The sequence below is a fragment of the Saccopteryx bilineata genome, chromosome 5, assembly GCF_036850765.1.
Source record: "Saccopteryx bilineata isolate mSacBil1 chromosome 5, mSacBil1_pri_phased_curated, whole genome shotgun sequence".
In the NCBI taxonomy this organism is placed as follows: domain Eukaryota; kingdom Metazoa; phylum Chordata; class Mammalia; order Chiroptera; family Emballonuridae; genus Saccopteryx; species Saccopteryx bilineata.
The window spans coordinates 185,608,060-185,623,028 of record NC_089494.1 but is presented as its reverse complement, the minus strand read 5'-3'; the positions used below and the strand labels follow the sequence as shown (position 1 = coordinate 185,623,028).

Genomic DNA, 14,969 nt, shown 5'->3' with positions numbered 1-14,969 from the left:
TACAAAAAATAATTAAAATTTTTGGAAAGATGTTGCTAAAATAGTAAATCTATTGTGGTGCTTACAAGGTATATGTTACTTCTTTTGTCAAAATTAAGTAATTTAAAAATCTGTGCAGGAACTTTTTGGAACACGCCACGAGAAGCAAAGGAGCAGAGGCATTCCGAAATGCCCAGAGCAGCAACACCTTCTTTTCCACTCCTCCACGTCTGCCTCACCCTGCTCACCACATGTCAAAGATGATGAAAGAAAGCACTTACTATGATGTTTTGGAGGTCAAGCCCAGTGTCACCCAGGAAGAATTTAGAAAAGCTTACAGGAAGCTGGCCTTGAAGTACCACACTAGTAAGACTCTAAATGAAAGAGAGAAGTTTAAACAGATTTCTAAGCTTACAAAGTGCTAGGATGCAAAGAAAAAGAAATTATACAAATGAAGAGAAAAGGCAATTAATGAAGATGGAGCAGGTGGTGGTTTTGGATTTTTCATGGACATCTTTGGATACGCTCTTTTGGAGAAGGATGAAGAAAATAGAGAGAAAACAAAGGTGAAAATGTGCATCAGCTATCAGTAACCTTAGATTTATATCATGGTGCAACATGAAAACTAGCTTTGAAAAAGGAATGTGATTTGTGACAAATGTGAAGATGGGGTGATAAGAAAGGAGCAGTAGAGTGTGGTCCCATTGCCAAGGTATCAGAGTGCAAATAAGAATTCATCAGAGAGAACTTGGAATGGTCCAGTGAACTCAGTCTGTGGAATGACGTGACTGGGCTGTGGGGAATGAACCAGTCCTAAAGATAGATGCAAAAGCACAATGGAAGAAGCTCATTTGAGAGAAGATTCTAGAAGTTTATATTAATGAAGGCATGAAAGATGGCCAGAAGATATCATTCTATGGTGAAGGAAACTAAGCACCACTATTGGAGCCAGGAGACATTATCTTTGCTATAGATCAGAAGGACATGCTGTTTTCAGTCCATGAGAAGACCTTTTTATTTGTGTGTCTTCCAAAAGTTAATAGTTACTATTGACAATGAGTCATAGTTATCACCTCTCATCCAGCTCAGATTGTCAAGCATGGAGATATCAAGTGTGTGCTAAATGAACACATAGCAATTTATCATAGACCATATAAAAAGGGTTGCTTAATCACTGAATTTAAGGTAAACTTTCTTGAGAATGGCTTTCTCTTTCCTGATAAACTGTCTTTGCTGGAAAAACCCCTACCTGAAAGGAAGGAAGTAGAAGAAACTGGTGAAATGGACTGGGTAGAACTAGTGGACAAATCAAGAAAGATGCTGCCATTACAATAGAGAAGTATATGAGGATGATGCATCCTAAGGGTAGTGTTCAGTGTCAGACCTCTTAATGGGGCTAGTGAATAATACTGACCTTTTATATACAGTGTGTCTGTAAAGTCATGGTGCACTTTTGACTGATCACAGGAAAGCAACAAAAGACGATAGAAATGTGAAATCTGCACCAAATAAAAGGAAAACTCTCCCAGTTTCATACCTATTAAGTGTAGTTTGATGTGAGCTTATGCAAAGATTTTTTAGGGCTCCTTAGGTAAGTATCTCATATAGCCTCTACAGACCCGTCACTGACTGATGGCATACCAGGATGGGTTTCTCCACCAAACTGCTGGTTTCCTTCAACTGCTTATCCCACCAAGTAATGTTATTCCTATGTGGTGGTGCTTTGTTATAAATGTGCCGATATTCACGTTGCACTTGGGTCATGGATTCGAATTTAGCGAGCCATAGAACACACTGAACTTTCCTCTGTACCCTCCACATCTCGACTGGCATGGCTGTGGGTTGCTCCGCTGTTTACATGGTGTTACATCATCATCTGCGCATGTGCACATGCTGCCACATCATCCTACAGAAACTGGGAGGGTCTTCCTTTTATTTGGTACAGATTTCACATTTCTATCATCTTTAGTTTCTTTCCTGTGACTGGTCAAAAGTGCACCATGACTTTATGGACACACTGTAGAGTAGTGAAGGAGTAAAGGACTATAGTCATAATATGTTCACTACTTGATTTTATTTCTGTTTTTAATATTCAACTATTAAAAGTTACATGAAGAATAAACTCAAATATAAAAGTTTAAAGAAAATAAAATAAAATTATATTTGTCTTATATAACAAGGAAGATCAGACCCAATTTTATAGTCATCTCATCTGCATCCCTTATGCTAACCTATTTTCACAGCATTCTCCATTGTTATTTATTTTCACAGTAACTGCTAGAACACACATTTTTAAAAATGACTGGCAAAACAAACAAGTTGGTGATTGAACAAGTTCTCATTTCAGCTATTGACAGTGATTTGTGATTCTGGCATTATGAAGCAACCCTCTATTTATAAAACCCATAATTATCTATATGCTATAAATAAAGATGTAGAATTGAGTATTAATTGACTATGTTTCATGTTCAAGATACAGTGCTAGGAACTGAGGGAATATTGTTTCTGGCACAAAGGAACTCTAAATTCTGTTAAAATGAGAAATGTACAAAGCAAACTCCAATGCCAGGTAGTCTGTGATAAAGACTATAGCAGAGACAATGACTATTTGGAGCACATGTGGAGTGCACTAAGGAACCTAAGGGAGACTGCCTCGCAATTCCCTATACAGGTTTCAAGAGATGGCCCTGATGGTCCTTATGGGGTATTTATTGATATACATAAATAGAAGCAGAGATGAGAATGAGGAAGTCAGGGAAGGGAAATTCTTCAGAGAAGACAGAAGGGCAAGGGAAGTAGCTCAGATATTCCCACCTATTGACTAGTCAAAATTGCTAATTTTATCCTTATTGTGCTATGTTCAACACAGTACTGCATTCGTAACTTTCTGTCAGTGATTCCACTGTGGCCTTTGCTTCAGGGCACTGAACTCTGTCCCTGTCTTATGTTCCTATTCAAGGCCTCTACAGAAGACTATAATATGTATTTAAGAATGTTTGATGGGAAGTCAGAAGAAGGAAAAATTATCTTTGGAAAGAGGAGCTGACATCTTCATATAAATGCTGCACCTTTAATGAAGACTGCATTTTGACAGCCAAGAATGGTGAAATAAACACTACAAGCACAAGACAACCTTCAGTGGTCACCCATACCTGTTTTGTTTTTTTTTTTAATTTTCTGAAGCTGGAAACTGGGAGACAGACAGACTCACTCCCGCATGCGCCCCACCGGGATCCACCCAGCACGCCCACCAGGGGGCGACGCTCCACCCACCAGGGGACAATGCTCTGCCACTCTAGCTACTGGGGCAGAGGCCAAGGAGCCATCTTTGCTCCAATGGAGCCTTGGCTGCGGGAGGGGAAGAGAGAGACAGAGAGGAAGGAGAGGGGGAGGGGTGGAGAAGCAGATGGGAGCTTCTCCTCTGTGCCCTGGCCGGGAATCGAACCCAGGACTTCTGCATGCCAGGCCGACCCTCTACCACTGAGCCAACTGGCCAGGGCCACCCATACCTGTTTAGGTGGTCAAATTCAGGAAATACACAGTAGTCTTGGGATACTCGGGCATGCAGCACATAGAGGCATTGGGTAAGGTGGGGAGAAAAAAAATAGGAAAAATAAAAAGAGAGAGGCACATTCAAGGGAAGTCTGGAAGTTAGACAAAGTATTTCTTCCTTTCAGTTTTTCTGTGTGTATTCTTAAAGTAAGTTATTTTCCCCTATAGATCCAAAATAGATTCTAGAAACAGAAACTTTGATTGGTCCATGCATAAGATCTTTCTTCTTGTAAAACAGTGCAGTAGCTAAAAGGTAAAATAAGACTAAATTATAAAAGAAGCAAGAAGTGTTTGCTATAGTGCAAACTCTGCCCTTTCATAATCTCCATTGTAGGGCTTCTGGAAGGTAAGTGAGCTTTTCCTGTTGGTACCAGTCCTCAGTGTTTTTGATATATCCATATTATTCAACTCTATGGCCAGTAGTCACGGCCATCGCCTCTATGCACATTCAGGTTCTCATTAAATTCGGACAGTCAGTAAAGAAACTGTGGAGCCAAATACTGGTAGGCCATTCCTTTATTCTAGCCTTGCACCCGGCAGGTGAGTAATAACACACAGGGCTCCAAAACCCACTCATTCAGAGCTCACAAAGCTACTGACACATCCGGGTTTTCCTAGAACCAAAGGCCCCCACCAGTCTTAGTCACCTCTGGTTCCCCATCTGTACATCTTCTCACTCCTCATCTCTGCACAAATGGGTTTCTCCTTCAGCACCCTGCCATCTTGGCTTTTTTCTTCTTCTCCTCCTCACAAACCTTTCAGGGCACAAAAACCCCTCCTCCAGCAACATTAGCATAACAATAGCCCTGACCAAGCAGGAAGGTACTTAGCAGTTTCACCTGGCAGCACCATTCATGTGGGCAGTGGCCATTTTTAACAATAAAAGTGAGCAAACATAAAAATCACATTTTCCAAACTCATTTGCCCAACATCAAGCCAATTAATTTCCTCTTGGGTATACTGAAGAGTTAGGGTCTCCTCCAAGCCTGTTGGAATTAAAAGCCCTAAAAGAAAATTTTGAGTAGAAGCCACTATTTTTTTTTTTGCAGAGATGTCAGCAAATTTCCCTGTATTATTTTATCTGCTCCATTTTGATGCCCCTTGCAGTGTATAACTGTTATTTTCTTGGGTAAGTTTATAGCTTAGAGTAATTTGAGGATCTGAGGCTCATGCTGGATAGGGGTACCTTTGGCTGTGAGGATATCTATTTTTTTTCCAGATAGCAGCATGAGCAAGAAGTACTAGAAATGCACATTTAAAATCAGTGTAAATATTGGCTCCCCCCCCCCCCATCTCTGGTCAGCAGACTGCGGAGCCACATGCGGCTCTTTGGCCCCTTGAGTGTGACTCTTCCACAAAATACCACATGCAGGCGCTACCTCAATAAGGAATGTACCTACCTATATAGTTTAAGTTTAAAAAATTTGGCTCTCAAAAGAAATTTCAATCATTGTACTGTTGATATTTGGCTCTGTTGACTAATGAGTTTGCCAACCATGGCCTAGTTCAAGGGCCTTTGTTGAGACTATTAGTTCAGCTAACTGGGCAGAAGTCCCAGGAGGCAAGGTTTGGGTCTCAATGACCTGTTGAGATGTGACAGTTGCATACCCAGCATAGCAGACCCTGTCCCTGATGAAACTACTCCCATCTGTGAACCAAACCTCATCCACATTGTCTAGTGGCTGATCCTGCTAGTTTAGGTTTGATTAGAGGTTTCACTACAAGAGTGAGGAGTTCCACGTTCCCTGGAAGGGGCCTTAAGGTGGCTGGATTTAGAGTGGAGCAGCACTCTATCCTAACCTGGAGGTGTTCTAACATTAACATTGGTACTTTAGTATTCTGCCTATGTAAGCCAGTGGGACCCTTATGCTCTAGAAGGGAGTTTCTTTGGTGGGAAGACTAAAGGATGATTTCTTGTCCGAGAGTGATCTTGGATGCCTCCTCATCCAGCAGGGCTGCTGCTGCCACTACCCTAAGGCATCAGCAGTGGGGCCATCCCTGTGCTACTGACTCTAGGTTTTTAGGGAGGTATCCAATAGGTTATTGAGTGGGCCCCTAGAGTTTGAGTTAAAATCCATAAGGCTACCTGTTGGTCAAATAAGTTTGTAAAATATGATTTTTATGTTTGTTCGCTTATAGTTTGCATTGAGGGCTGGGCAGCACCAGGTATATATGGGGCTGTGAAATTGCAAATTACCTTCTTGCTTGGGAAGGGCCCCATCATTTTAAGGCCAGCAAAGCCTGGGATTCTGGCCCAGGAGCCCTGCAGCCCTCGGGGCAGTCCCACTTCCAATGGCCCAGCTTCTGGCAGAGGGGGAAGGGCTTACAGGGAGGCTTACCCCTGCCTGAGCATTCCCTTGTCCAGTGGCCGGGCTTCCCACAGCACTGGCGGTTACCAGGATGGGCCTGCTTTGGGTTTCCTGGGGGCAGATGGCCTTGAAAAGCAGCTATGAGCTGTGCCTTATGTTTTTCCTTGTGTTTTTCCTTATTTTCTGTATTCTCTCCCTCTCCTTCTCATCTTGAGTGAGGTGGCAGCATTTAGGATGTCAGGGAAGGGGGAGCCTGGCCCCATTCTTAATTTTTGGAGTTTCCTCTCAATGTCATGGGCTGCTTGTGTTAAAAACTTATCCTTCATGATCAGATCCCCTTCCGGTGAAGATTTGTATATTTTAGGTGGGTTTCTCACAACTTTCTAGAAAGGTGTTGCTATTTGCATTTGGCCCTAGGTCAATGGTGGCTAATTTATTAAAGTGCACTGGTTTAGTCTTGCTAGCCCTCAAACCTTTGCATATGCGATTTAACATATAATCTCTCACCCAGATGTTGGCTGGGAAGTTGCAATCCCATTCTGGGTCATGTTGGGGCATGGCAACAAAGCCTTGTGGATATCGTTGATTGGGGATATGTAAACTGTTGGCAAATTGAAAGTCTGCTTCAGCTATGGTTTGTCATTCCCCATGAGGGAGAATTGTCTTAAAGAGAGAGTAATATCCTTCCAAGTTAGGTCAAAGGTTAAATAGACCTTTTGGAACCCTGTTATGAATTTATCAGGGTCATCTGAGAACTTCCTTAGCTTGTTTTTGATTTGAAGGAGATCTTGCATTGAAAAGGAACCTGTACTTTGATGGGGTCTCTAGGACCACTTACTTCTTGGAGTGGGCATAGTCTAGAAGCTCTGGTCAGGGAGAAGATCAGTCCCAGGACATGGAGGTGCCTGTTCTGGTACTGGCAGTTTGGGATGAATAGAGTTTTGTTTTGTTTTTATTTTTCCACAACCCCTGGCTTCTCGAGGGACTCTATCTTCTTTGGGGTCTGTTGGTCCTGGAGTAGTCGGCTGATTACAGTTGGAACAATCAGTCTAGTCTGCAGGTCTTACAAAGGATTGAGTTGTCTCATAAAGCCATAAGGGCTTGGATATATGGAACTTCAGTCCATTTGCCTTGACAGTGACAAAAAAAAAAACTAATTGGAAAATGGTACTGTAATTTATGCTACCATTTTCTGGCCAAACCCCCTGATCCTCTAACTTATATTGTGGCCACATGGTGTTACAAAAGAATATTAGTCTTTTCTTCCTTAAGATTTGGGATCAAATTTTGACCACTTATTGAAGACACATATTAAGGGTAAGTCCTGAGTAATTGAGAATTGGTTTCCCATCTGGAACAGAATAGAGGAGGGCCGTGAACCAGCACAGCTAGTAATTCCAGGTCCTGAGGGAAAACGATGTGGAATGAAGAAAATAAACTTAAAAGAGAAAAAAAGATGGTCTCAGGAGGCCTCTGCAAGCTGATGGCAAATCAGAGAGAGGGAGAGCCCCCAGTCTGCTTTATTATATAGTGTAAAGAATTAAAGCCTTTAAGCCATATGGAAATAAGGAAGTCTCTGATACAAAGTCAATCATCTGAGGCATAAACAGGAATCTTCATAAGAGTGCACCACCGCCCACCATGCAACAGTCAATGATGTGGGGAAAAGCTTAGTGTTAAAAAGGGTATTGAGAAGATCTTAATATTAGAAGGGTGTTGAGAAGATCTTTGAAGATCTTAGTCTTAAAAGGGTGGGGAAGAGCTTAGTCTTAAATTAAGCCTTAGGCTATAAGGCAGGGGTTGGGAACATATGGCTTGTGAGCCAGATGTGGCTCTTTTGATGGTTGCATCTCGCTCACAGACAAATCTTTAATAAAAAATATAATAACGTTAAAAATATAAAACATTCTCATGTATTAGAATTCATTCATTTCTTACCGCTCATGTTCATGGTTGCAGGTGGCTGGAGCCAATCACAGCTGTCCTCCGGGACAACACCAAATTTTTATTGGGTAATGCGTAATGTACACGGGTCATTGTATGGCTCTCATGGAATTACATTTTAAAATATGTGGCGTTCATGGCTCTTTCAGCCAGAAAGGTTCCTGACTCCTGCTATAAAGACTTTGCCAGCTTACAGCCTGTCTCCCACAGAGGAGAATACGGAAGAACACAGGCATTCCTGTTTTTCCTAGCATAAAGTGGGCCCAAAGAGAGTATCCTCTGCTTCTTTCCTGGGTTCCTAGACTCAGCTAGCCTTACTGTGCAACCCGCCCCTACCCCCACCTTGTCTCATCCCTCTAGAGACCAACCACCTGTCATCTCTGAACTTACTTCCACGACCTCCTTACTCTCTGACCCCTTGTTTTGGGTAACTGAGCTCACCAGTACATACCTTATTTCCCCATTTTCATTCCCCAAGGTGCATTTAGCAGAGCAGGAATAAGGACTTCACTTCTAGTTGTTTCATTAATTTCTGGAATTTCCAAACAAAGTAGCTCACCCAGTAGATATGACTAACAATGCACTGAAAGATTTGTCACCTTTCCCCCCCTTTCTCCCTTGAGCCTCTCTAATGTCCCATCCCCTTGGATCCTTGGTCCTCATTCAGAGGAAATCGGAGGCCCTGTGTGATCAACAATCATGGTGGCATTGGTGGAGCTGGGGTTTGTTTCCATGGTTTGTGAGCCAATAAAGGCATAATCTCCTAGGATAGCAGGCCAGCAATGATAATAGGAAGAGATGAGTGAGTGCTATTTTAGGTTGAGCAGGTGTTCCTTTCCACAGTGGAATAGGACAAGCATACCTGGGATGGCCCCACGTGGCAGAGGAACAAACACAGCAAGATTCACGGGGAGAGAATAGACAAGGCAGAAGACCATGACACCAAACATTGATAAGTGTTGTGGCATCCTGAATGCAAGCTAGTCTGGGGTTGGCAAAGGGTTATATCTCTGAAAGGTCATTTTCCCTCACTCTATTTTCGAGCTAAGGGAAATGCCACGGGAATGAGACTTGACTGGTTACACAGTGTGCCTCTTTGAATGGATATTTTCTTGCTGCTGGCAGGGCACCTAGAGCATCCTTCCCAAGTCCATGACCCGATTATGCTGTCATAGGAGTTTTCTAGCAGCAAGTGCCCTAACAGCTCTTAAGTGCTGGACCCATACCCGCAGTGGTGTGGCGAATGGTGAGGGGCAGAGAAAATAACTCTTGCTGAAGTAAAACAACCTCATCAGTGGGTCAGCTTTAGTTCAAGTCCAGATGTGAGAAAGGAAGAAAAGGGATGAAAAGAAAATCCTTTTGGCTAAGAAGGTAAGGATCCCTCTCTGTCCAAACTAGGAGCCTGACAGGAAAAGCTGTGGTGAAGGTCCTTGTGTGGTTTTGAGGTGTTCCTGGTGCACAGACTTTGTATTGTGGTTGGTGGGGCACCTAAAGCAAACGTCCCTGGTTCATGACTGACTTATCCTGTCCAGCGGCAAGCGCCTTAATGGCTCTTAAGTGCTCGTCCCATGCCCGCAGGTGCTGCCATCCACAGAGACAAAACCCTGTGGCTGAAAGGAAAGGTGGAAGAAGGAAAGAAAGCACGATTAGTTAAGTATTTCAAGCCAAGGTGGCAAGGACGATGGATCTTACCAGTAACAAGGAAATCCAAGTCTAGGGCCAAAAACATGTTACCGGTGAAGCGACAAAACTTCAATTCTTGTCTTGCTTGAGTGGAATAATGCAATCAAGAGACAAAGCATAGCAAGCAAAGTAAGGGTTTATTGGTCATGCAGGAATATACTTAGGAAGGCCTGAGCAGAGAACTCATCGCGAGAATGACTGCCTCGATGAGTTACAGAACTTAGGTAATCCTGTTCTTTTTTGATTTTTTTCTCTTTCTTTCTAGCTTCTTCTTCTTGTTTATCTGTCATTATCGTATTGCTATGTGGTTGATACCATGTCAGGTAACTGGAGACCACGAGTCTGGGTGAGGTGAGGTAGATCCTGCATACCTGGAATTCATTGGGCAATTCATCCCTCCCTCTCCTTTGCCTGTCCCGGCTCATGTCTAACTACCTAACCTAACATTCCCCAAAAACACCTCTTGCTGCTTTTATATAAATACCAAAGGTGAAATTGAAGAGAGCACCAAAAAATTATGGAACATGCTTATTGGTTACAGACCTAGAGCCAACAGAGCATTGAAAACACCATTTACAACTCTATACAAAATATGCTTCCTAAATGACTTGGTTTCTCCCACTACTAGGCCCCTTCACATCAATTTTCCTCCTATTACTTTTTGGTTCATCCGTACTTAAACGTACTTAATTTTCTATACACTTTGTCTCTTCCACAATTCAGGCAATCCAGCTTCAGATGATGGTCATGAAGGGATTTCAGCCCATTTCCTCAGTGGAAGACTTTAACAGCCCCCTAGATCTCACAGGCATACAGTTCCACCCTACCTAATCCCATCCCAGTCAGACAGGCTGAGACCCATCTGTCTATGCCCACAAAGAGCAGGAAGAAGTTACAGCAGCCAGACATTTGCCCTCCACTTCCCGAAAACTTTTGGGTCCCACTCTCTTGAGGGGGGAATGTTAGGTTAGGTATTTAGACATGATCCAGGACAGGCAAAGGAAGGGGAGGGAAGAATTGCCCCCATGCATTCCTGGCATGCAGGATCTACCATACCACACCCAGAATGATGGTCTTCATTTTGCTGATATGATATCAGCTACATAGCAATACAATGAAGACAGATAAATGAGAAGAAGAAGCCAGGAAAAAAAAATGGGATAGTTCAGGAAGTAAAGCCCATAAATACCTAAATTCTATAACTAACCTGGGCACTAATTCTCATGAGTGAGTTGCCTGCTAGGCTTTTCTGTGTGTATTTCTGCACACCCAATAAACCTTTGCCTTCTTTGCTTACTATATTTTGTCTTTTGATAAAATTCTTTCCCTCATCAAGATGAGAATCAAGGTTTCATCGCTTCACCCATAAGAAAATGAGTATCTCTTTCTTTAAGTTTATTAAACAAATATTGGTTATTTATTTATTATTTTTTAAATTTTTATTTATTGATTTGAGAGCGAGAAGAAGGGAGACACAAAGAGAAAAAGACAGGAGCATTGATCTGTTTCTGTATGTGCACTGACCAGGAATCAAACCAGAAGCCTCTGTGCTTTGGGATGATGCTCTAACCAATCAAGCTATCCAGCCAGGGAAAACATTGGTGCTTAATGAATCAGACACTGAGCTGAGTGCTGGAGTACAATGGTGCAGAAAATAGAACTGATTCCCATTTTGGGAAATGAACATTAACTGTATAAATATATAGTTGTGGCCTGACCAGGCGGTGGCGCAGTGGATAGAGCATCGGACTGGGATGTAGAGGACCCAGGTTCGAGACCCTGAGGTCTCCAGCTTGAGCGCGGACTCACCTGGTTTGAGCAAAGCTCACCAGCTTGGACACAAGGTTGCTGGCTCAAGCAAGGGGTTACTCGATCTGCTAAAGGCCCACAGTCAAGGCACATATGAGAAAGCAATCAATGAACAACTAAGGTGTCGCAACGAAAAACTGATTATTGCTGCTTCTCATCTCTCTCTGTTCCTGTCTGTCTGTCCTTATCTATCCCTCTCTCTGACTCTGAAAAAAAATATATAGTTGTGAATAAATTATGATAAACGTTCTGAAGAAAGAACAATTTAGAGTATGATTAAAGGAGTTTTTAAGTTTTTTCTGATTAATATCAGAAATCAGGGTAATGTCCACATTTCTATCAATGGTAGATATGAACTTCTTGACTAAATTATCACTTGGATATACAAGTTTAGCTTTCCTAATACCAAAGTAATATTCAAGAAAGAGTGTGAATATTGAATATGTAATTTGTTTAAAATTTGGGCTCAGTTAAGTATTACTTAGTTACTTTTATTTGTTCTTGTTTATCTTAGAGACAATAATTTCCACCTTATAAGGTTGTTGTAAGAATTAGAATTAGTATATGTAAAAGTTCATAAATGGAACTTCTCATATTTATAATAAAAACTTCACTACCACCATGGAATTTTAACAAACTTTCAAAATAATACAGGTTATCATTAAGAAAACACATTTCTTAAATTTCATCAACAGAAATATTTACAAGTTAATAAGATGATGTTGACAATGTTAAGATTTAAAGTTGGTTAATAAACATCCTTTTTCTTATGCTTGAAAGGTAAGAAATAGTTGATAAATTAACAGAAGAGTGTACCTCTAAATATCAGTTGTGTATCTGGAAGTGTTAGAATAAAGAGCATGACTGGAATCTGGAGCCAGTTTGGCTCCCAGATAGGATATGTACCCCACATCCCTAGACTAGACCTTGGGATGACTCATTGGAGAGGATGTTTGGGTCTGGAAAGCAGGCAAACATCTCCTAAACAGCAGTCAGAGTAATTATTCCATTTTACCTTTAAAGCTTAGTATGAGTAGCCTCGTGGAAAATACCTTTTGAACTGCCTTTTTTTTAATCTTATTTTTATTAATTTTAATGCAGTGACATTGATAAATCAGGGTACATATGTTCCCAGAAAACATCTCCAGATTATTTTGACCTTTGATTATGCTGCATACCCCTCACTCAAAGTCAAATTGTCCTCCGTCACCTTCTATCTGGTTTTCTTTGTGCCCCTACCCTCCCCCCACTCCCTCCCTCTCCTTCCTCGTTCCCTCCCCACCCCTCCACCCCACTCCTTGTTACCATCACATTCTTGTCCATATCTCTGAGTCTCATTTTTATGTCCCATCTATGCATGGGTTCATATAGTTCTTAGTTTTTTTCTGATTTACTTATTTCACTCCATATAATGTTATCAAGGTCCATCCATGTTATTGTAAATGATCCGATGTCATCATTTCTTATGGCTGAGTAGTATTCCATAGTATATATGTACCAAAGTTTTTTAATCCACTTCTCCTCTGACTGACACTTGGGTTGTTTCCAGATCTTCGCTATTGTGAACAATGCTGCTATAAACATGGGGGTGCATTTCTCCTTCTGGAACCGTTCTATGGTGTCCTTGGGGTATATTCCTAAAAGTGGGATGGCTGGGTCAAAAGGCAGTTCGCTTTTCAATTTTTTGAGGAATCTCCATACTGTTTTCCACAGAGGCTGCACCAGTCTGCATTCCCACCAGCAATGCAGGAGGGTTCCCTTTTCTCCACATCCTCGCCAGCATTTATTCTATGTTGTTTTGTTGATGAGCGCCATTCTAACCGGGGTGAGGTGATATCTCATTATGGTTTTAATTTGCATTTCTCTAATGATTAATGATGTTCAGCATTTTTTCATATGCCTATTGGCCATCTGTATATCCTCTTTGAAGAAGTGTCTATTCATTTCTTTTGCCCATTTTTTGATTGGATTGTTTGTCTTTCTGGTGTTGAGATTTACAAGTTCTTTATAAATTTTGGTTAATTAACCCCTTATCAGACATACTGTCAAATATGTTCTCCCATTCTGTAGTTTGTCTTTTTATTCTGTTCTTATTGTCTTTGGCTGTGCAAAAGCTTTTTAGTTTGATAAAGTCCCATTTGTTTATCCTGTCTTTTATTTCCATTGCCCGTGGAGATAAATCAGCAAATATATCGCTGCGAGAGATGTCGGAGAGCTTACTGCCTATGTTTTCTTCTAAGATGCTTATGGTTTCACGCCTTACATTTAAGTATTTTATCCATTTTGAGTTTATTTTTGTGAATGGTGTAAGTTGGTGGTCTAGTTTCATTTTTTTGCAGGTTGCTTTCCAATTTTCCCAACACCATTTGTTGAAGAGGCTGTCTTTACCCCATTGTATTTCCTTACCTCCTTTGACAAATATCAGTTGTCCATAGAGCTGTGGGTTTATTTCTGGGTTCTCCGTTCTGTTCCATTGATCTATGTGCCTGTTCTTATGCCAGTACCAGGCTGTTCTGAGTACAATGGCCTTGTAGTATAGCTTGATATCAGGAAGTGTGATACCTTCCACTTTATTCTTCTTTTTTAAGATTGCTGAGGCTATTCGTGTTCTCTTTTGGTTCCATAGAAATTTTTGGAATATGTGATCTATATCTTTAAAGTAAGTCATTGGTATTTTAATTGGTATTGCATTGAATTATAAATTACTTTAGGTAATATAGACATTTTAATGATGTTTATTCTTCCTAACCATGAGCATGGTATATGCTTCCACTTGTTTGTATCTTCCTTGATTTCTTTTATCAATGTTTTATAATTTTCCGAGTACAATTCTTTAGTCTCCTTGGTTAAATGTACTCATAGGTACTTTATTTTTTTGGTTTTAATAGTGAAGGGGATTGTTTCCTTAATTTCTCTTTCTGACTGTTCATTGTTAGTGTATAAAATGCCTCTGATTTCTAAGTATTGATTTTATATCCTGCCACCTTGCTGAATTCATTTATCAGGTCCAGTAGTTTTTTGACTGAGACTTTAGGATTTTCTATATTCAATATCATATCATCTGCGAATAATAATAGCTTTACTTCTTCTTTTCCAACTTGAATGCCTTTTATTTCTTCTTCTTGTATGATTGCTGTGGTTAGGACTTCCAGGACTATGTTGAATAAGAGTGGTGAAAGGGGGCACCCCTGCCTTGTTCCTGCTCTTAAGGGGATTGCTTTTAATTTTTCCCATTGAGTATGATGTTGGCTGTGGGTTTGTCATAGATGGTTTTTATCATGTTGAGGTATGTTCCTTGTATTCCGACTTTGCTGAGAGTTTTTTTTTTTTTTGTATTTTTCCAAAGCTAGAAACGGGAGGCACCCAGACAGACTCCTGCATGTGCCCGACCGGGATCCACCTGGCATGCCCACCAGGGGGCGATGCTCTGCCCATTTTGGGGTGTTGCTCTGCCGCAACCAGAGCCAATCTAGCGCCTGAGGCAGAGGCCACAGAGCCATCTTCAGCACCCAGGCCAAATTTGCTCCAGTGGAGCCTCGGCTGTGGGAGGGGAAGATAGAGAGACAGAGAGGAAGGAGAGGGGCAGGGGTGGAGAAGCAGATGGGCGCTTCTCCTGTGTGCCCTGGCCGGGAATCAAACCTGGGACTCCTGCACGCCAGGCTGATGCTCTACCACTGAACCAACCGGTCAGGG

General features: G+C 41.5%; 1 pseudogene; it reads left to right on the top strand.

The window, feature by feature from the left end:
• Positions 1-230: 230 nt before the first annotated feature.
• On the top strand, positions 231-1,370 carry LOC136306192 (dnaJ homolog subfamily A member 1 pseudogene; annotated as a pseudogene).
• The last annotated feature ends 13,599 nt before the right edge of the window (positions 1,371-14,969 follow it).